At 41.5% G+C, this 21092-nt stretch overlaps 1 protein-coding gene across 1 annotated transcript in view; it reads right to left on the bottom strand.

Moving 5' to 3' along the window:
• Nucleotides 1–16435, bottom strand: part of SGK3 (serum/glucocorticoid regulated kinase family member 3) — a 55939-nt gene extending 39504 nt beyond the window's left edge. The window contains exon 1 of the mRNA XM_051768883.1: nucleotides 16298–16435. The gene's annotated coding sequence lies outside the window, so the exon portion shown is untranslated. The remainder of the gene's footprint in view (nucleotides 1–16297) is intronic.
• Nucleotides 16436–21092: the final 4657 nt, after the last annotated feature.

The following is a 21092-nucleotide window of genomic DNA, read 5'->3' as shown; positions in this document are numbered from 1 at the left end:
CGACTGAAAGATTTTATATTATATGCTCCTGACGAAATGTAAGAACTTGACACGTAAAAGGAAGCTTCATTCATAGTGACATTCATAGTGAATTGCCAGTTTCCAGCACTCCAAACACAAAGAACATGATCCACATATTACAAGAAGAATGTCCAGGAGCACAGAAGCTAATGAAGATCAAAACCAGGATCTGCAACAACACTACATGGACTCTCACTTAGCATAGCAAACACCACAATCCAAAATGATGGAAAACTATAGAAAAACCATAATAAACTGCATCATTTCACAAATATCACAAGAGTATATATAACATGAACCAGAAAAATGACAGCAGCACCACATCAAAGAAATTCTTCACAGAAGCTAAGAAGAAAACTGGTCTAGATCAATTAAAGCATATACTAAAGAGGAATGTTAGTACACAAGCATGATGAAATTTCAATGTAAAAAAGCAGTGTCAGGCAGTGAAATACCATATCTGCAATTTCAATACAAGCATCTCTGTTTTCCTCACTTCATCCTCTTCAATTTCTTTGTTTCCCTCATGTGCACACTAAAATGTATTATTGTTGCCAAACACGGAGTGCTTTTTTCAGGTAGGGCACGTTGAGCAATGTATTTCTGTTATAAAGCAAACCACTTAAGATTAGTTTCTAAAAATTACATGGCATGCAAGGCATTTAAAGTGAATGGTGAATTCAGTGCACATGAACTGTCTGACCCAAACCCTGTTGTTTACATCCTGTTCACTTATCACGGCAATAGCTGGCAGGGTTCCAACAGGAGACGTCATCCAAACACAGCTATGTCCATAGGAGAAGCACCACTCATGGAGGGCATGTGGCCCATATCTCTTTTTGCCCTGCACTTACTCTCACTCACTGCAAGTGTGCTGGAGCAGGTACCAAGTGAAACTTCCACAAACTAGTTCAGCTACCAGAAACAGAACAACAGTATAAATGCAAACTCACGATAGCCTAGTTTACCTTAGTTATCAGTTGTCTTGGAGATTTACAGTGTGGATACTGCCTCAAGACACCTCCACTTGTTTACATGGAGGCACAAAGATTTACATGGGTTCCAAGAATACAAAGGAAAAAAATACATTGGACCAGACTTACCACCAAGTCCTCCAAGGGTGGATACCCACATAACAAAAAGACAAAGATAACCGGCTGCTTTATAGGCATATAGCAAGAGAAGTGCTTGACATGCCAAATACACAGCTTGTTGGTATATGCTGTCATGTTCTGGGACTAGTTTCAGCAGACTGGCATAAAACACTAATAAACTGTTAAACACTGTGAACCTGAGGTTAGACACTGCAGCTCATAAAGTATAAATTGATTTAAAAACTCCCAACTGATAATACTGTACAACCTGCATTTTGCTCTTAATAAAGACTTTTGGGAATTCTGTTAAGAAATACAGTTCTATAAAATACATCAAGTCTCTGAGTTTCCAGATCTGAGTATTTTGTGCAGGACGGTATACCAAAGCTAAGCTAAGTAAAAAAGACAAAAAGCTCTCTAAGTGGTAATTCTGTATGGATGTTTCTTATTTCAGACTCCCGAATCCCAGCTACAGCACGTTCTACCAGAATTGCAAATACAGGCTGGGGTGAACAAACATGCTTTGGTAAACAAGTTCTCTGGCACACAATATTATGTAGGTGGGGTCTACCCAGAATGTCAAAAGTTATTCCTCAAATTGTAGAGATGAGCATGAACACAAGGACCATGTTTGCATTTTCAAGCTATTTACTGGTATTCTATTCAATGAAACTGAACAAGGGCTTTGATTTGGGGTGTGTACGCCCCTTCACAAAAGGCTCACAGCCTTTTTCCAAAATATAAGCATTTTAAAGGCAGTCTAAGATCTACAGAATAGACCAGATTTGGCTTTGCTATTCTGTTAATAATACTTCTAAAAACTGTGTGCAGCAAAAGACATGCGAATTTCACTAAAGTACTGTTATGCACCAACTCAGAGTAGAAGAAAAAGGTAACAACAATTAAAAAAACAACTACCGAAGCAAGAAGCTGTATCTTATAATCCAAAAGAGACACAGATTTAAGAAAAATGTTCTAAGAATTTATTATTTGCTGTCCTTACTTTGTTTACTTTTATCTAGTAATTTCCTCACATTTGCCAGACGCCCAACCTATTCTTGATCCACATAGGAGATGTATTTCCATCTACCAACCAGAATCTGCTTTTTGTTCTCCAAGAACATATTCTCTAATTTTCAGTCCTGGGAGCTTGAAGGGTGCATGTGGGTCTGAACTATTAAGTGAGTTTCAGCAATAGATTTATATACAGGTACATCAGCGACACATTTACATAAAGATACATCCAATCCTCTTATATCAAGTAAAACCAATACAAGAAGAAGAAGCGGGGACAGAGCAGAGATGATCAACTCCTGGACTCTACTAAACTAATTTTTTCTTTAACTTGCTTTTCTTTTTATAGCATGGCAATCTATCAGAAGCCAGTTAATGGAATATTGTAAATATAAGTATGAAGCATAAGCAACAATTAAATAAATCCCTCTAATCTCGATATTAGCTCAAGACCAGTGTTCCATTATGCAGTTTTAAAAAAGGAATAAGGCAGTATTTAATCTTTCAGGCCAGCAATTTTTTGATATTAGCTGGTGTTGAGTGGTAAGGACCACATGAACAAGGAAAGATATTGTAGGTTACAGCATGGAACATGAATGCTAAGTAGGAGAAGTTATCACAAAATTGTATCTATTGACATTTAGCTTTGATGTACACACAGTCATTTTAAAAAGGACAATAAGAACCAGATTATTTAAAAGACATAGTATTTTCTTAGACTCATCGTTCAAATTACTCAAATGTTTCTTATGAAAATGATCCTGCACACAATTAAAGCTACTCTTGGATCTATCAAGAGTAAATCTTATTCTATCTACAGTTTTCTCCAACAAATTATTTTTCGTAGATGACAGCACAGTTTTATGCTTGCACAAGAACACAAAGGAGCAAAATGTCAACATTTGTTAATTACATGCCAATCTTTGTGTCAGCCTGGTTCATTAAATGTTTTTTACAAATCTTTGAATTAAACCAAGAAAAAAGTTTGTTCTAGAAAGAAGATAAAGATTTTGTAAAGCCATGAGAACTCAAGATGCTGTACACTTCCTGAACTAATGCTCTTGATAAATACGTTGTTACTGCATTGGTAGTAAAATATGGGATCTGTGCAGAATCTGTGCAACCTTCAAGAATCTACCAACAACAATCTCTCTTTGGATGCAACTGTGATGGTGATGAGGATATCCTAACTGAAATATGCACCATGCTAATGGATGCTAAAAGGAGCAGTGTTGGAGGAGGGTACTAATATCTCTCACTATTAGATTAACTGATGAAAATTTAACTTGAGTCTGAATCAGATACCATGCAAGCACTCAAAAATCTCTCCATGCCACACTAGCTCTGTTTCCCCTCCGGTTTGGGATGAGTCACTTGCAGTTTTCTACATCAAATTGCTTCCGATTCAAATGTACCTTTCATTTATATAAAAAGTGTTGCAGTAAAAGCCCTTCAAAATACCCACTTCAGAAATAATGTTTCATTGTTCACCTTTACATAACTGTGGTTCTCCCAGGCCTACGCTGCTCCTTTTTTTCCCCTTTGTTTGTCACCAGTTTACGCCTACCCACACACAGTTGTTTGCAGGCCAGAGCCTTGGGGACACCTGCGCTGCTGCCGTGGTCACCTCCCCTAGGGAGCCTGGGGTGGCAGGCAGATGTCCAGCCAAGGGGTCCTCACCACATACCTCTACTAAAATAAAGTTGGGGTAAGCACGGGTATTTTCATCCTTCACCCATCTACCTCCACTGATTGATTCAGAAGAGCATCCAAACTCAGGAAATACAAGTACTGCTCATTTCTCGCTATTATAAGAATAATGCCTAATTTTGAGAAGAGAAATGCGGAAGTACTGAGGATTCTCTTCAAGTCAGAGCAAGCAAGATGATTCTTTGTACTGCTGACTCCTATCTCCAGCACTCCAGCGTGCATAATTGCTCAGTAAAGTTTTTAATACACATTTTATTGCATTCGTTGAGAACTGTCCTGGTTTTGGCTGGGATAGAGTTCATTTTCTTCCTAGTAGCTGGTACAGTGCTGTTTTGGATTCCTTATGAGAATAATCTTGATAACACAGTGCTGTTTTAGTTGTTGCTAAGCAGTGTTTACCCTAAGTCAAGGGCTCTTCAGGTTCCCATGCTCTGCCAGAGAGCAGGTGCACAAGAAACTGGGAGGAAGCACAGCCAGGACAGCTGACCCAAACTGGCCAAAGGCATATTCTGTACCACAGAACATCATGCTCAGCATATAAACTAGGGTGTTGGCTCAGCATATAAACTAGGGGCTGATCGCTGCTCAGGGATGGGCTGGGCATCAGTCAGTGGATGGTCAGCAATTGTACTGTCCACCACTTCTTTCTCTTGGGTTTTATTCATGTGTTTCTGTTTTCTCCTTTTTCATTATTATTGTTGTTGTTGCTATTATTATATTTTACTTCATTTCAATTCTTAAACTGTTCTTATCTCAATCTATGGGTTTTACCCTTCTCTGATTCTGCACAGTTAAACTAGTACCACATTTTCAAATCCGCTTTAAGGGAAGGATGTCTCAAGTCACACAAGTCAGATTACCTTAGCAATTCATGGCATAAAGGAGTGACAATAGAGTTTCCATCAGCTAACAAAAGGACCAACGGTTGAAGAGGACAAAAAGAGAACAAAAAAAGAACAAACAAAACACCAACATAATACCAAAGAAAAAGAGATTTTGGACTTTTCACATAAATGCAAATTTGAAAGCATTAGTATCCCTACCATGGTGAACAGGTATAAAGTCAAACTACACCTGTGTGCTTGCTAGATTTGTGGGAGTATGAAAGCAGGGATCTAGTGAGATTTACAAGGGATTATATGAAGTTTTTTTATTGCATGTCCAGGAAAGTTGAGAAACAGAGACTATGACTTCCTGTAGTGCCTGGAGGAGGAGGTAGAAAAACATGCAGAACTTACACTCCTTTATGACTAAAAAAAATATAATAATTATTTTGAGATTTTCTTTTGTAAGGAAAAAAAAAACACCCAATAAAAACCCCCAAGAATATATGGGGGTAGGGAGGTATGACAGTAAGTAAATTGGATACTAACAAAAAGTTATTTCAGAGAATAACTGTCAGTATCTACTGAACACATAAATTGTGGAATTTGTCTTAAGAATTTTAACCAGATCCCCTTCTTTTCAAAGCACGGCAGCACATGTCGCAGCTTTAATTCAGAGGATGTGCTGCACTGACTGGCTTCCCACATCAGGGTGGGAGCACACTTTCGGACTTTTTTACTCATCATAGATTTGAAGAAAGTCAATGGTAAGCCTTTAGCATCACTGGAGTCACCGAGGGTGAATATGCAAAGGTTCAGTTCTCTCTCAGGAGTGGAACACAGTGCAGCAGATTTATTCGTCATGACAGACACAGAATGTGAAAACATGGTCAAATTGCTAGCAGTAAGAAGTACATAGTTATGAGAATAAGAATGGTTAAGTTAGAATTTTACTGAAAAAAAATTGTTTATAGCTTAAGAGCAAGAAAATCTTGCTACCCTAGACAACACAAAGAAAAGCTGATGAGAGATGACATCCAGAAAGCTATCATGGTTAGGACATCAGTCTTCACCAAAAGGGTCAAATGCAAGCAGTGATTAGCACAAATAACAGCAATGACAGGTAAAATTTCAAGGGGAAAGGGAGAGAGAATGTGAATGGAAATGTGTGCATGTGTGCACAATGGAAAAAAAAACGAACAAACAAACTAAAGCAACAAAAAAACCAGGTAAGGATATTAAAGACCCAGTGAGTCAGTTTAACTTCAAATTGCTTGGGAAAACAATCCAGAACAGATCAATTAGCAGCACCTGGAAGATAATCTTAAGTAGTAGCTAAAAGACATTTGTTAAATCACATTGCTAACTTCCTCTGACAGCCTTCCAGATAGGTAGGAGAGAAATCACAGATGTCACATCTTCTCTTTAGAAAGGCTTTGAAATCACCTCGAGATATTTTAACAACCAGGCTACAGATGCAGGAAGAATAAATATTAGTTCTGGATGTGAGAAACAAAGGTTAAATATATCATTGTCAGGATGGAGTAGTGATCTGGAAGGATGGAGTGAAATGTAGCAGGTTATGTACAAGATACTGCCCACAGGCAGGAAACACCTAATATAGAAAGACAGGATAGGAAACAAGGCCTCAGACTACAGCAAGTCACAAGAGACAAATGTCATGCTGTTCTAAGAAAGACAAACATCACTATGAGATATAAAATAAAAGTGTTGGGAGCGGAAAGCCTGTCCATAATCTGATGAATTAAAAAAAAAAATCCTTCTACTTGACTCTGTTTGTGTCTGAATACAGATGAAAGATGTGGGCCTACCTCAGAGGGTCTATGAAAGAGAAATGAGAATGCAAACTAATTTAGATTATATGACTTAGGGGGAAGTGGGATGGACAACCTAGTTGTTAGTAGGGGAGGGGAGTAGGGGGTAATCCACTTAAGCTGTTACATTGGCAGATTGCTTCAAAGAGAAGGGAATTGTCTCTATGGATATGACAAGTCCTAATGAGTTTAAAATGAGCACAGGAAAGGTTCAGGTTAAACAATGGAGGAGGGGAGATAACATTAAAAAAATATTTGATGGTCAGTGAAGCACTGGAAGAGACTTCATCAGCAAAGAACTTTAAATACAGCTGAAGCAAATACTTCTTCATAAAAGACAGATTACATCTTTGGGGCAGAGACAGTTACATGACTTCTTGAGACTGAGACCTTATGGCTGGGAGCAATATTCGAGGGAAGCGATGCTGGCAAACCAGAAGTAAGAGGAAGGAAAAGAGTTTTGAAAGCATGGAGAGGAGAAGCACTGAGGGAAGTCAAGTGCCAGGCAGGAAACTGAGAAAAAGAAAGACAAAAAATGAGACTCTCATTTGCAGGGAGAGTCATTTCAGAGGTGTGTTAGCTTTCAAGAGCAACAACTAATGAGGCTGCACCTGAAATCAAGAGAAAAGGCAGGCTCCAGCTGCTTCAATCTGCCCTTGCTGTAGTTTTCGTTCCAACATCTACCTTAGCAAGTAATGCAGTGCAAGAAAAGCATATCCACAGAGAGGAAAACAGTTGCTGCTGAAGATGCAGCATTCACATGACCCATGCTGGCATGGCAGGATTTGTATGTTCTGCTTCAACCTATCTCAGTGTCGTCCTGTGGGTAGGACACCCACATGGTCAGTGGGTGTTTAAAGCACTCCAGAAGAACATCTTCCAGTCTTGCTTCACCTGAAAGGAATCCAGCTCATGCTCCCTGAGATCACCCAGCAAAGGGAATGGTGAGAGATGTACTCCAAAAGCAGCTCCTGAACTGAACTAATAACAGAGACTCACCCTAAGCCAAACCAGAGGAATCCAGGGACCAACAGTGGCATCCATATGGCAGAGAGCAAGGCAGGAGGCATCAGCTGTAGCAGACCAGAACAACACTGCTTTACTCAACTGTTAGACTGATCTAAATGCTATGCAGCAATAAGCATGACTGGAGTGACAGCGTGAAGTGTCTGGGCACCAGGCACTGACTGGTTCAAGACAACATATTGACCATTTTAAATGACATCTGATGTGACATATGGACATCTTTGGCAGATCTGTAAATAAACTGTAACAAATCATCACAATGTTTTAATATTTCAACTGCATTTGCTTTAAAATAACAATGCTTATTTTTCTTTCTTTTCTTTAAATGAGGATCTATGTCTGGGGACTTTCTGCCTCATAAATTAAAACAGCAGAACCAAAAAAAAAGGGCCAAGCACCCAAGCCATCAATCTTTTCCAGCTGCCGAGTAATAGAGCAGTAACCAAGACAAAGAATGTTCCAGTTTCTCCTTGGCAGTTTCTAATATCAACATATTTTCATTTTGTCAACTTTCTTTTCCTAAAGAAGTGTCAAATTGTGCACGTCTGTGTGTGTGCCTGTTTAGATTCTGAGCTGCAAGGCCATCCTCTGTTCCTTATGCTCTGTAGCTTCTGAAATATTCAGTCCCTTTAGATTCCTTGTCAAGGGCGGTTTTGTTTCTTACTCTGTGCACATCACTCGTCCAGCATGGTTCCCTGAATAATCATCTGGGATTTGGCTGGGTGGTTGATAATAAAATTTCTTTCAGGTCACTTCAAGTGATGCTCCTACTTAAAACACTAAAGTGATTTTTGCACATATTGACAAGTTTGCAGCTTAATTTCTGAGTAAAACCCTGTGTTATGAGAGTCCTCCTTCCACCTCTAGTCAAATTCTTTATAAATAAACACACATTATAGTGTAAAAAAACCTACAAACAACCTCAACTAATACCAACAAATACAATTAAAATGTTTGCACAGAAATTTGAGATACCTTTTAATACACGAGAGAAGCGACAGAATTCTGGTTTTATTCCCAGCTAATTAAACAACAGGAAGAATGGCTGAGGGTATCAAACGTAAGAATATCTTAACTGAGGATCCGAGCCAGCTCATGTTGCACAGCTATGTCTGCGAGACAGGCATTATTTACACATTCTGGTGAAGTACTCCACAAGTTTAACATTTTAAGGCAGTTTATGAATTTCTAATGTCAATTCACACAAAATGTGCTTAAACACCCAGATGCCATGACCAAAACCAAATGAATCATAAATTTGAAGTTCATCTGAACTGGTGAGGTTAAGTCAAACTTCTAGTTTAAATTTACATTGCCTTGAATGTGTAAATTAACATCCAAGCAGCAAAATGTACTTTTAATTGGCTTGGACCACAGATGAACTCTTTCCTTTTTAGTATGCCTTCTGATTTTAATTGGGTGGAAAACTGTTGTAAATATTTTCTTCTTTCTCACCCCTTCTTCCCAAGGTTTTTTATAAACAAGTGAAGTATTGTTTAGCTGCTGTGCTCTAGACCCCACACACCCCAAAGCAAATCAGAGAAAAAGTATGTGTTCAGATCACTACAGAGCAGGGTTTTATACATTTTTTGATCGCACATCAACGAACAATTTGTCTACCTCCAAACAAATTGATCAGTGCAGCTTCTAGTGTCCTTTCAGCTTTGCTTCTCATCATCTGTGTAAGGAGAGAAAAGTAGGCTTGGAAACTCCAGCAAATGAACCTAAACACATTTGCTCAGCGGTCTCTGAGTCTCTGGTCAACAGCTCTGTGCTGTTCAAAGCCCAAGTACAAGTGCATCACTGTTCTCTCATTTAAATGTAGAATAATTCTAGGATTCATGGCAATGCCAGCTTAAACTTAGCTCTAAAGAAACCCTTTGTTTTCAAATAAATCAGTGCCTGGTTTTAGATAATTCTATAAAGAATCCTATTCATCCACTACGTAACGTATTAGTTAACATGAAAAGAGAACCAAAGAGACAGCCAACCTCCAAAAAATTCTGAATAAAATTGAAGTTAAACCAATCTATCTGGCATATGCCTTTAGAGTTACATGCAATGTGTGTGGACACATACACAAGACTTAAATCTGCATTGGAAATAGCACAGTTCATTCTTGATACAAACACTTTGCACCAAGACAATTGAAAATTTTGGAGCACACTGGCCACGCTTTCTCACCATAGCAGTGTAATTTCTCAGGTTTTCTGTCACAGCTGGAAGTATGACATTATTTTCAAGGGACACAACCAAGGGACAGTTTTGTTGGTCCCCTGACAGAAATTCCGTATGTTTTCTATCAGGGCTCTGAAAACAAAAGGATGGCAGGAATGAGTTGTTAGTCCCAACAGTTCCAAAGACACCAGATATTCTCTTACTAAGAATTTGGGAATGTGAAATTCAGATGCTTTAATATTAATATGGTGCTTAACCATTTCTATGCTAGTCTGAAAAATTGAGGACCCCTTTTAAAGATCAATTGATAATGATAAGTTAGTTATTTACAAGAAATTTATTGTAAATACTAGGAGAATAAATTAATACCATTATGTTAATTATTTAAATTAAATGCTTAAATGAAAAAAACAGAGAAAAATAATCAGGAGGCAAACTGGATTCTAGGTTGTCAGTATCTACTATAACTCCAGATAACCCTCTTCTGTTTCACTTCTTACCTCTCATAAAACACTGCTATATACTCTTTAATACATGTTCTTTTTACTTACCTTTTATGAAAACATAGCCCTTTTCTTTTTTTTCCCTTCCCCACCCCCCTAATATATTCGAGATGCACCACTAGTACGGCAACAAAGAAGCAGAAGTCTTCTAGTTCTTTGGTGCATTTGTCTTCAAGACCTTTGACAGTCTGGGTATTTTTGCCAGGTAGCTTTTATTTCTGAACTATCCTAAGTTTTCTCTGGTTTGTAGTTTTTGGTAGCTTTCCAAACTCGTAGACTTAATGCATCTTGCTTTTGCAAAGTATGGTTATGTCCCATCATTTTTTTTCCTTAATTGCCTCCTGTTCATCTTCTATGTTCTTCCCACAATTAAAGCAAAACACATACCATAAAGTGGAAATTCCACTGAGTTTGAGTAAAAGCATTCATTTTCTGAATGCTCAGTCCTTACTTATTTACTAAACTTAGCATGAAATATATTTTAGGCCTTGATAGTGATCCCAGTTCATAAATACCTAACACTAAGATGCCAAACAAAAAAAACCCTCTAAACCTAAATTATCACAATATAAATACAGTTGTTCAGAGTCCTGCAGACCGAGCACACTTCAATCTAAATATATACATCCAACATTCCTGCTCTTAAGCAGGAACTACACAGGGCATGGAAGAGGCGAGAAGACAGATAGTCATGGGCTGCAGCACATGGTCTAGGAGGTGAGTTGGAGGCAACTGGACTTAGCCTTGAGAAGAGGAGACTTGAGGGGCACAGCAGCCTCCTGATGTCTTCAAGAAAGGTACCAAGGCAGACATAGACTCTCGACGTTGCATTGCATGAGAAGGGAAAATCCAACGAGGATAACTAACCACTGAGGCAGGTTGCCCAGCAGGGCTGTGGAGTCTCTGTCTTTGGGAGGTTTTCAAAACCCAGCTTGACAAAGCCTTGAGCAGCCGTGTCTGAACTTGGGGTTAACCTTCTTTCAAGCAGGGGGTCACACTTGCCACCTCCCAAGGTTTCTTCTAACTGGAATAACAGCATGATTTAAGATGTTTAGCCCTAAGCAGCACTTACCCCTTCAGCTTATCTTCCTAGCTGAATCCAGAAATTTCACTGTAATGCAATGTTATAAGCAACATCACAGGACAACAATTCTTGCAAGTTCCCAAGCACTTATATTTTCTCATTAAAATATCAATTTGAGCACCGATTAATGATGCCAAGCTCTGAAATAGCCATCAAGACAGTTTCTGAAAAATAGAACTGTGTTTCCAACTGGTGCCTTGTTTTAACAGCAAAGAGAAAAGTTACAAATTCTCAAAAATTGGCACATGGTTTGCATATATTTAGACATCAGATTTTGCATCCTACATTATACTGATAAATACAAATACTTGGGGAATGACTTCAGTTCCATAGATGTTCAATAAGCACTGAAATATGAGTTATAACTCTGTGGGGCACTGCAAATCTATTCTGACGGACCTGCTACAGTAGCAATATTGGGTCCAGAATCAGAGGCAAAGCTTTTCTTGGTCTGATGTCTGTTCCAAAATATTTTGCAATTAACAATACAGTGAAGATATTTTAAATAGTTCTGTTTCCTTGGTTATTTCACAACAGTAAACAAGAGACAGAGAAGTACCACTGAAGGAAAACTGATTGCAAGAGCTGGAAGAGACAGCAGCAGCAAAGCAACATGTTGGTGCCTCATAAGCTGATGGAAACGTGTCCATCCTGCTTCTCAGCAGAGGCAAGGGTTCAGAAGCTGGTACCCCTTTGGTTTACTCCAAGAGAAATATAACGGTCTGTAAAGTTATGCAACTTCTTCGCTGGCAGCATTTTGCAATAGTATCTGGCAAGGCACTTAGCACTAGCAGCTTGCCAGTTGCCCTCACAGTTTCAAACAAGACTGCCAAGAAATAAGATGTGACATCTCTTTGAATAAAGGAGCTTTGAATCAAATTTAGACACCAATCTTGCTTATAAACACTCTCCCTTCAACCAGGTGCTTTCCTGCCCTAAAACAAAAAAAGACTGTAGTTGCAAAGCAAAGCATTTCAAATACGAGGAAATAAGAAGTTCCCTTTCCTCATCAGATGATGCTTGCAGGGTGTCTGAGAAATGTTAGTGAAAAGATCACATGAAGATACAACCTTACTTCTTCCTTTGCTAAAGGTTAGGGAAGAAGACTCTCAGCACAGAATTGGATGAGGGAATTGAGTTACAGGTCAGGTCACAAGCACCCAAATCTGTGGTACGGATTACTTACAATGACACCTAAAAATCTGCATAATACAGAACTGGCAGGCTGACACTTATCACCATACAGATAGGTGTAACTGTGCAAGAGAGGTGAAAATTCCTGTGCTGGAAATGGGGCTTTCTGGTAGGAAACACTGGACGCTTTCCCCACTTCAGCTTGAGGGCTTAAACTTCTAAACCGGGACTATGAACAGATGTCACCACTCACTGCAGATCTCTGAGCCCATTCTTCTCCTAGGCCCAGTTTTCTCCTAGAGCAATCAGTCAAGTCTTGAAACGTAGAGGATGTCATGAAAATGTTCACCTCTGATAACAGTCTCATCATGAGCAACCAACCACTAGATCCCAGCCCTCCTCCCAGTGGAACACACAAACTGCTGCGAGAAAGTCAGGTTCCAGTGCTCCCTCATGTCAGCCTCAGGCAACCTGCTGCATCTTCCACACAAGGGCCCAGGTTGAACACAAGGAAAGAAATGTGCCTTCTCACTTGCTTCCTTCAGCCTATTCAACAGCTAGAGAGGTGGGAGAAGATGTGGGCTCGAACCCCTTGGGCACATGGATCAGGAGCCCAGATTTCAACTACCAGAACACGGTCTACTCTTCAGACAAGTCTTACCACCAGGAGCTCTCAGGGAAAGGTGAGCACTGGCTCCTCTCCTGGCAATGTTTTAAAAAAGGAAGCCTAAACAACTGCATTTCAAGACACAACCAATCCCATCAGGGTGTGTGTTTACAATGTGCTTGCCAGGTGTCCTAGTTTCTTCATCTCCTAAGGGCTTTGATGCTCAACTGCAGCAGCTCTAGATAAGGCGCTTAAGAACTTTCTGCTTAAAGGGAGATCCAATACATTTAAGACACTTTCAGAGTCAGGCAGGCACAGTGTTAGGTGGTTTGGAAGACGGGGGAATAAATTCTGTTTGAGAACTAGGAATGCAAGAAGGAACCTGATTAACACATTTTAAAATGTTCTTACAGTATGCTGAAGCCTTTTGGTTCTACTTTGGAAAGTGTAAGTGTTTGCTCTGCAGGATATTCTAGCATATGGATACTACTTAAACTGGAACAAAATGAATCCTTCAATATAAACACTCATAGAGCTGGATTCAAATAAAAACAACATATTGCTTTACTACAGCTCAGTCTATACAAATGCATACATTACTTATGCTAGTTTCTAGTTCCTTGGTCTACAGAAAAAAAAATTCATAGCAGAATAAGTCTGCACTGACTTAAGGATGTCCAAAAATGAAGTCACGAAACCAACCAATAGTGACTTTCCTTTTGGGAAGTGCACACTCCTTTGAAATAACATTTTTCTAAATGACAAATTAGACAGTTGAAACAAAAAATTAATTTGCAACTGCAAATATGTGTAATCTGAGCTCTATTTCCATGCAGAAATGCAGGGCATTTGTGTACAAAATGGCTTGTAGCCGTGGGACAAAAAAGCCCCAGTAACTTGCATGCAAATTATAAAACTGAAACCATCTGGAAAATGATCTGGGTTATAGGCAGGATAACCCAGGAGAGAACTGATGTGTGGATGTGGCTGAAGGATCACAGCTTATTAGAAGCTTATCCTATATGGATGGGATGGAAAATAAGATTTGACATACCCTCTTAGAGAGTGATGATTAACATGAACCTGCAATTAGCATGTGTGGCATTATAGATTGACAGATGATTTCCATCATAAACCCTAGATCCTAGGAGAGGCAAGAGATGCTTTGCATCTATTTTTATTTGCTAATACCTAGGACAATTTATTTCATATACTTTACTTTTGGCCCTCAGCATACCCAATTGAATTATCTTATTGGTGGGTCAGGTCAGCTTTGGAGGCTTACAGCTATTCTAGCTAGCTAGGTTGAAGCAATTCTGCATATTAAAAACCAGCAATCACTATTTTAAACACATGCCATTACAGTCAAATTATCCACCTACTAGTGGGTTGACTTTAAACAAGTCAAAAAATGCAGAGAGTAGTAATTTTAAAGTGCCCACATCTTAAAACTTGAACTACGAGCTCCCTGCAATACATTCTTTTATAAGCAGAGTGGGCTAGGAACCATATAACTAATGTCCCCTCTTAGGTCCTTTGAAGACTTCTGTTCAATGAGACTTGAACATCCAGCTTTGTCAGGCTTCTTTAAAAAGATACCTGTCCTTAGAGAATGAGAATGCAGACAGCAATAGTAAAAAGCAGCAACGGCTATGAGCTGTTGATTATCAGAATGAAGATTCACTCTGAACAGCATAACCAATGCATTGCAAGTCTTGCAGCACTCTGGATGCAGCATGTATACACCAGTCCGCATAACTCTCCTTTCCCTCAGGAAATGTTTAATCCTCTTTTCAGATTATAATAGGTACTGAATTTATTAAATTAGCATGAAAGAAATTAAATGCAAGGGCTGCCAACATCTATTTTGAGTGCCCAGTATAAATGTCAATGCTATTTCAACGCTCAGAGTATGTAACAAAGGGGCTGTAGTACTTACTAGACAGAAATACAGAGATCACCAAATGTTTTTTGACGCCAACTAGTGCATATTCCTGCTCTTCATACACTTTCAAAAATTAAGGGAAAGAGCCTGGAAGAATTCACATCAAAAAAGAGCTTTGCAGGAGCAGGTAAGTGTCAGCAAGGAGAAGTCAAGGAGTTCTGACCAATGCTCATGAAAGCCCTGAGCCAAAGACATCCTGCAAATACAAAGTCACACAGGTGAATTTTATGGGATACCCTTTCAAGCTCGACCAGTTCTCCCCTTAATGCAAATCCTCAAAGTCTGCGTCAGAATTTTACCTTCCCGTAAAAGACCTGTGCAGGAAGTACCAATACTTTGCAAGTCCTTCTGCACAAGAGGAGGAAACATTTTAATTCTCTCCCTGCCTCCAACCGTCTCTCATACTGAAGGTGTTTAAAGGAAGGGGGAAGAGGCAATTCCAGCCCTTGCCTGTCTAGCACACAGACCACTAAAAAGAGGGACCTCAGACATGAACTATGTCCACTTCTTTTCCTCTGTGAGGCACAAAGCAAAGCGAGTCAGATCTCTTCATCCTACTTTGGCACGGGGCAAAGGCTCTCTGGGCAAGAGTCCCTTCACCTGCTCTACATGTAAATGCCAAGCCATCCTTCACCTCTTAAAAGTCTACAGCATTACTGTCTTTACTGAATTAAGTAGTGGAACTGGAGTTTAGTGGTGCCTGTGGTTGCAACCCAGAAATCAAACCCTCCCACACCCAGCCAGCCATGCAAAATAAAGCATAATAAGTAAAACTACACATACATGCAGTAACCCATAAAAACATTCGGGCAAGAGTACTAGCAGGAGCCAAGTAACACTACTGTAGAAGGGTGGGAATAAAAAAAAAAACCAGGAGAGAAGAATGTGAAATGCTGAATGACTTTGCAACTTCTTTGCAAGTACAATATCTAAAATTATAGTCGCTGGGGGAAAAAGAAAAGCAGAAGTTTCTCCGTGTTTGTTTACTCGTCTGTGAGCACTTTGCCCCGTGTCCGTAAGTGGATCCTTGCCGCTGGAGCCGCACGCCCACGCGGGGAGCAGCGCTTTCCTGCGGAACACTCTCAGTTCCCCCGTCCCCCTCCGCAGGAGCCCCCCCGTGAGAGCCACACCGAACACACTCCACGGGAGCGCCGGAGGTGCGGGCAAAGCACGAAGGCGTTTTCGGGCTGCAACAAAAGGGAAACAAAACGTCCTCGTGTCCCGTATCCCCGCGGCCGCCGAACCGCGCGGCGCCGGACGGCCTCTCTTTCCCATGCCCGTCGGGGGGGGCACGGACCCCTGGACAGCCGGACCCCGCGTACCTGCTTCCCTCCGACCCCCCGTCCCTCCGCTGGCCGGGGCGGGCCGGTGGTGTCTGTCCGTCCGTCCGTCCGTCCGTCCGTCCGCCCGCCCGAGTTCCCGTTTCCTCCTCCCCGCCGCGTCAGCCGCGCTCCTCCCGCCGCGGCCGCGGGATGACGCGGTCCCGCCGCGGGGCTGCCCCCTCCCCGGGCGGCCACGGGCGGCAGCCGCTTCCCCGCTGGCGCAGGCAGGGCCGCTGTCGGTGTCGCTGTCGGTGTCGCTGTCGCAGCCGCTTCGCCGCCCCCGCCCCCGGCCCGCCCCGACCAGCGGCCCCCGGGCCGCGCCCGGCGCGGGGTCAGGCGGGGACTCGCAGCCGGCCCCGCTCCCGCCCGGGGCCCCGCGGCTGCAGCTCCCTGAGGGACCGCAGAGCCTGCGGCTGCCGGCTAACGCGGAGACGTGGGATGCAGGGGCGGATTAGCGCGATCCTCCCGCTAAACCTACGGATAATCCAGGGCGACGCGGTCCTCCCCACATCCAGAGCCCAGCGGGCGCGCTGGCCGCGCCTCGGGAGCGGGTTCCGAGGGCTGGCGATGCTGTGAGGCCGCGGGCAGGGATTGTGCTTCATCGGGACGTACACGGAGCCTGCACAGGACCGAGCCGCTCTGTCCCCTGCAAAGCTGTCACTGCCGGACACGGAAAGCGAGGATGGATTTTCGATGCCAATATTTCATCCATCTGGGCAAAAAAAGTAGATTAATAGGGCTGGATGGAGGAAAGAAACATCGGAGACGTCATCTAGGGTGCAGAAGTATCCTCCCCCCTCTCTCTTCTAGGCATTATTTTGCCTTTTTAGTTCAATAATCGCTTTCAGTATTCATTTCTCACAGCAGGATGTGGTAAAAATAGAGTTATCAGTTTGTCTGAAGCAACATTTGCTGTCTCTTTTCTGGCTGCTTCTTCTGTGTTTCCTGACACACTTTCTTCACCACATAATACCACAGGGTGCAGCACACTAAAACCCACCCCACCCTTAATTTGTGCAATTCTGCCTCAAAACACTTCTGTCTATCAGATTCATGGTTCTGGGTATGGCTAGCTGCGGTTCCCATGTGGCACACCTTAGAAGATGGCACCAGCCTGGAGGCCTCACAAAACAAGGAGAATTTCAGGAAGGCCTCAGAGACGGGATGTGAGACAAGGGAGGTTGTTCCAAGCACACTCAGGGCGCAGGCGAAATTTGCTGAGCGGCAGTAAGAGGAAGAGACTACTGAGAAAGTAACAGCTCTTGCATCCTGAGATGCTGGAAATAAAACAGACTTTAGTATGGGTAAAAGTGAATACCAGACAAAGAGCTTAATATGATGGTCTGGTATGGTTAACCTGATGTCATAGTATATCTTAAAAGAATCATCACTACATTACAGTGTCCGTTCAATACAGTTTGGATAGTACCTTACTTCCCAGCTTTTAAGGACTCCCAAGCAAAGGAGTGAAATGAAAAACTACAGCTAAAAGCCACATCTTTGAGGAAAGGTAGGAATAAACAGCTCTTGCCAAGGTGATATGTTTTCATGCAAGCTTTCACTTTCACTCTCTTAATTTTAAAGATTTTGCTAGCACATTTTTAGTGGGAATGCTGATTTAACCCATAATTATGCCCAGTCATTTGACCATACCTAAAATTCACTTCTGGTCTTTGTCTTTTCTTTAGTCTACCACCACTCACTGGAATTGTACACTTGAACTGCTGCAACTGCTATTGTGTCAAACATTTTTCTTTCTGACTGACAGCATCTTTAAAACTGTGCTAATGGTCAAAAATATGAACTCGGAAAATTGCCAGATTATTTAGATAATTTAAAATAGAAAGTTGAAGTACATTTAAACATCATGGGAACTACTGACCTATCAGCCTCACCTCTGTGCCTGGGAAGACCATGGAACAGATCTGCCTAGAAGCTATGCTAAGGCACATGGAGAAGAGGGAGCTGATTTGAGACTGCCAGCACAGCTTCACCAAGAACAAGTCCTGCCTGACCAACCTAGTGGCCTTCTATGATGGAGTGACTACAGCAGCAGACAAGGGAAGGGCTCCAGATGTCATTTATCTGAACTTTGTAGAGCCTTTGACATGGTCCTCCACAACATCCTTCTCTCTAAATTGGAGAGATGGGAATTTCATGGGTGGACTGTCCGTTGGATGGGAAATGGGTTGGATGATTACATCCAGAGGGTAGTGGTCAATGGCTCAACATCCAAGTGGAAATCAGTGACAAGCTGTGCTCCTCAGAGGTCCATATTGGGACTGGCACTGTTTAATGTCTTCATCAATGACACAGACAAAGGCATTGAAGGCACCCTCAGCAAGTTTACAGATGACACCAAGCAGTCTTCCAGTACCTAAAGGGGCTACAAGAAAGCTGGAGAGGAACTTTTTACAAGGGCATGTAGCAATAGTACACAGGGCAATGGCTCTAAACTGAAAGGGGGTAGATTTAGACTAGATATAAGGAGGAGAATTTTTACGATGAGAAACACTGGAACAGGCTGCCCACAAATGGCAGATTCCCCATCCCTGGAAACATTCAGGGGCAGGTTGGATGGGGCTCTAATCAAGATGAAGATGTCCTTGCTCAGTGCAGGGGGTTGGGCTAGATGACCTTTAATCGTCCGTTTCAGCCCAAACTACTCTATGATTCTGTGATTCTATGATCATCGTAACCTTCTGTCCTCCTAAGTCTGCATATATTTAACAGGAATTATTCTTTCATCTTTTCACCTATTTCTACATTGGATTAAATTAGTAGAGCAAGACTGAATAATATATGTAACCATTCCTCCTTTCCTTTCTCTTCCAAATAACCGGAATGATGAAAAAATCTTGGAAGGTCTTTTTCCCATATGAGGGCAAAATTAAAAACACAACAAGAAATGCTTCTTTCCCCTCCCTAAAAAAGGAAAGATCTACCCCAAAGTAGGTTATAACCTGATGTATTATCACAACATACTTCTACTTCTTAAAAACTGGATAAAGTGCCTACTGTCACTGGGATTTCTACTACCAAAGGTCTATCCAGGTATTCTTGTATTGTTTATTTCTTATCTGAAATTAAAAATTGTGGAAAACATCAATTTAAAGTGAAAACCACTTCAGTTAGCTAATAATAATACACAACTCTTTCTAGAGTTTTCCTGCCACTTAAAAAAACACAGAGTTGGTAGGAAGGAACACAAAAGGTCAGCTATAAATAGCAGCATTTTATCAGTTGAGGAGTCTGAACCACTGGAAGTCTCTTCTCGTCCTTTTTTTGTGTGTGTATGTGTATAAAAACACCACAAATCTTTCTTTGACCTGATATGATCCATTTTTTTTCCTGCTTCACATGCTCTTTGGCACAAACTAGGCAGCTTGAGAAAGACATAGTCCTCTTGCAAGTGCTGGGTTGTCATGCTGACAGCCTGGGGAAAAGCTTCCAGTTTAGACCACAATTGCAGATGCAGCCCTGGCCCCTCCATGACATTGCCATAGTGGTGTAGTCCCTGGGTGACTGTAAATTCATGCTCTTTCCATGTTCATTTGTCTGCACCAGAGACTCTTCTGTTGCTACTCAGGATACTGTCCTACTGTACAGCCAGAGCAGAAGACCTAAATACCAAAGAGAATCTGAACTGTCTTCCCTTCAATGCAAGCAAACTTCACCTATGGTAAAAGCCTCTTAAAAAAAAAAAAAAAAGGACAAAGGGAAAAATTACTTGCCGGTACATTCTGCCTTCTTTTCCATTGTAATTTCCCTGTAAGAATGGCACGTTTTCCTCTTGCTCTGGTATTCTGCGGGGAGGACATAAGTACACACTCAAGGTCCCTAATGCTATGTCATCCATACTAGGCAGCACTAAATCTAGAAAATCTTTAAAAGGTCAGTCTCAGGCCTGCTGCTGAGCAAACAAAGCTAATAGATGTGCTCATTTGTTCCCTCATGTTTGCTCCATTGTTCGGTTTCTGTTCTTAGGCATTTCCTTGCAGACAGGTTGATTTATTTAACTAGACACAGGCCAATGTCTGAACAGCACACCTAGAAGCACCAGCAACACAGAAAGAGAAAATGGGGGGAAAAAACCCAGATGATGATGACATACTGCTTTTAAAGCATAACAAAATTCCTGTTAGTATCAGCAATCTGGTGCACAGACTAAGGTCAGAGTAAACCCTTAGTGCAGTAACTCAGTAGTTGTGGAGATGATGCATTCTCCACCTTATAAAGAGAAACCAAACAAAGGGTAGAAACATCTTTTGCGAGGCCACCATGACTTCTCCCTTTTTGCTATACCTTCTTCCATTCTCTTTGTTGCTTCACCTATTTGCATGTCTCTGCCTTTCTTCCCTTTTCACTTCTTTCCCTGTAGCAACTCTGCCTTCGTGCATCCTACTTCTGCCTCCTCCCACATAAGGAAGCCCCATAATAGTGTGGGCTGAACTTCAGAGGGGAAAATGCAAAGACAAATGGTCGTTAGCTGATGTAGACTTACAGCAGGCTTTCTAGGACTATAGGCTATGAGCCAAAGTAGGGAGGAAAGAAACAGACTGAGGGCAAGTGGAACAAATAAAGTTAAGAAAGTTTTAAAGCAGAGAGCAGAAAGTTATATAAGATGATCTTTCACCTAGGACTGTCTGTTCAGCAGACCTGACAGGACACGTTCAGGCTGGTTAGATCCCCCACAACCACATGCTAACAAGGAAATAGATTAATGATTACGTAGCATGAGAAAGGCTTGTTGTGACATGGCATTCATCTGCCACTGAATCCATGTTCATGAGGA

Source organism: Manacus candei, unplaced genomic scaffold (assembly GCF_025592945.1).
Source record: "Manacus candei isolate 608988 ecotype Guabito, Panama unplaced genomic scaffold, ASM2559294v1 h1tg000008l, whole genome shotgun sequence".
Classification (NCBI taxonomy): domain Eukaryota; kingdom Metazoa; phylum Chordata; class Aves; order Passeriformes; family Pipridae; genus Manacus; species Manacus candei.
This window is presented reverse-complemented; position numbering and strand designations above follow the sequence as displayed.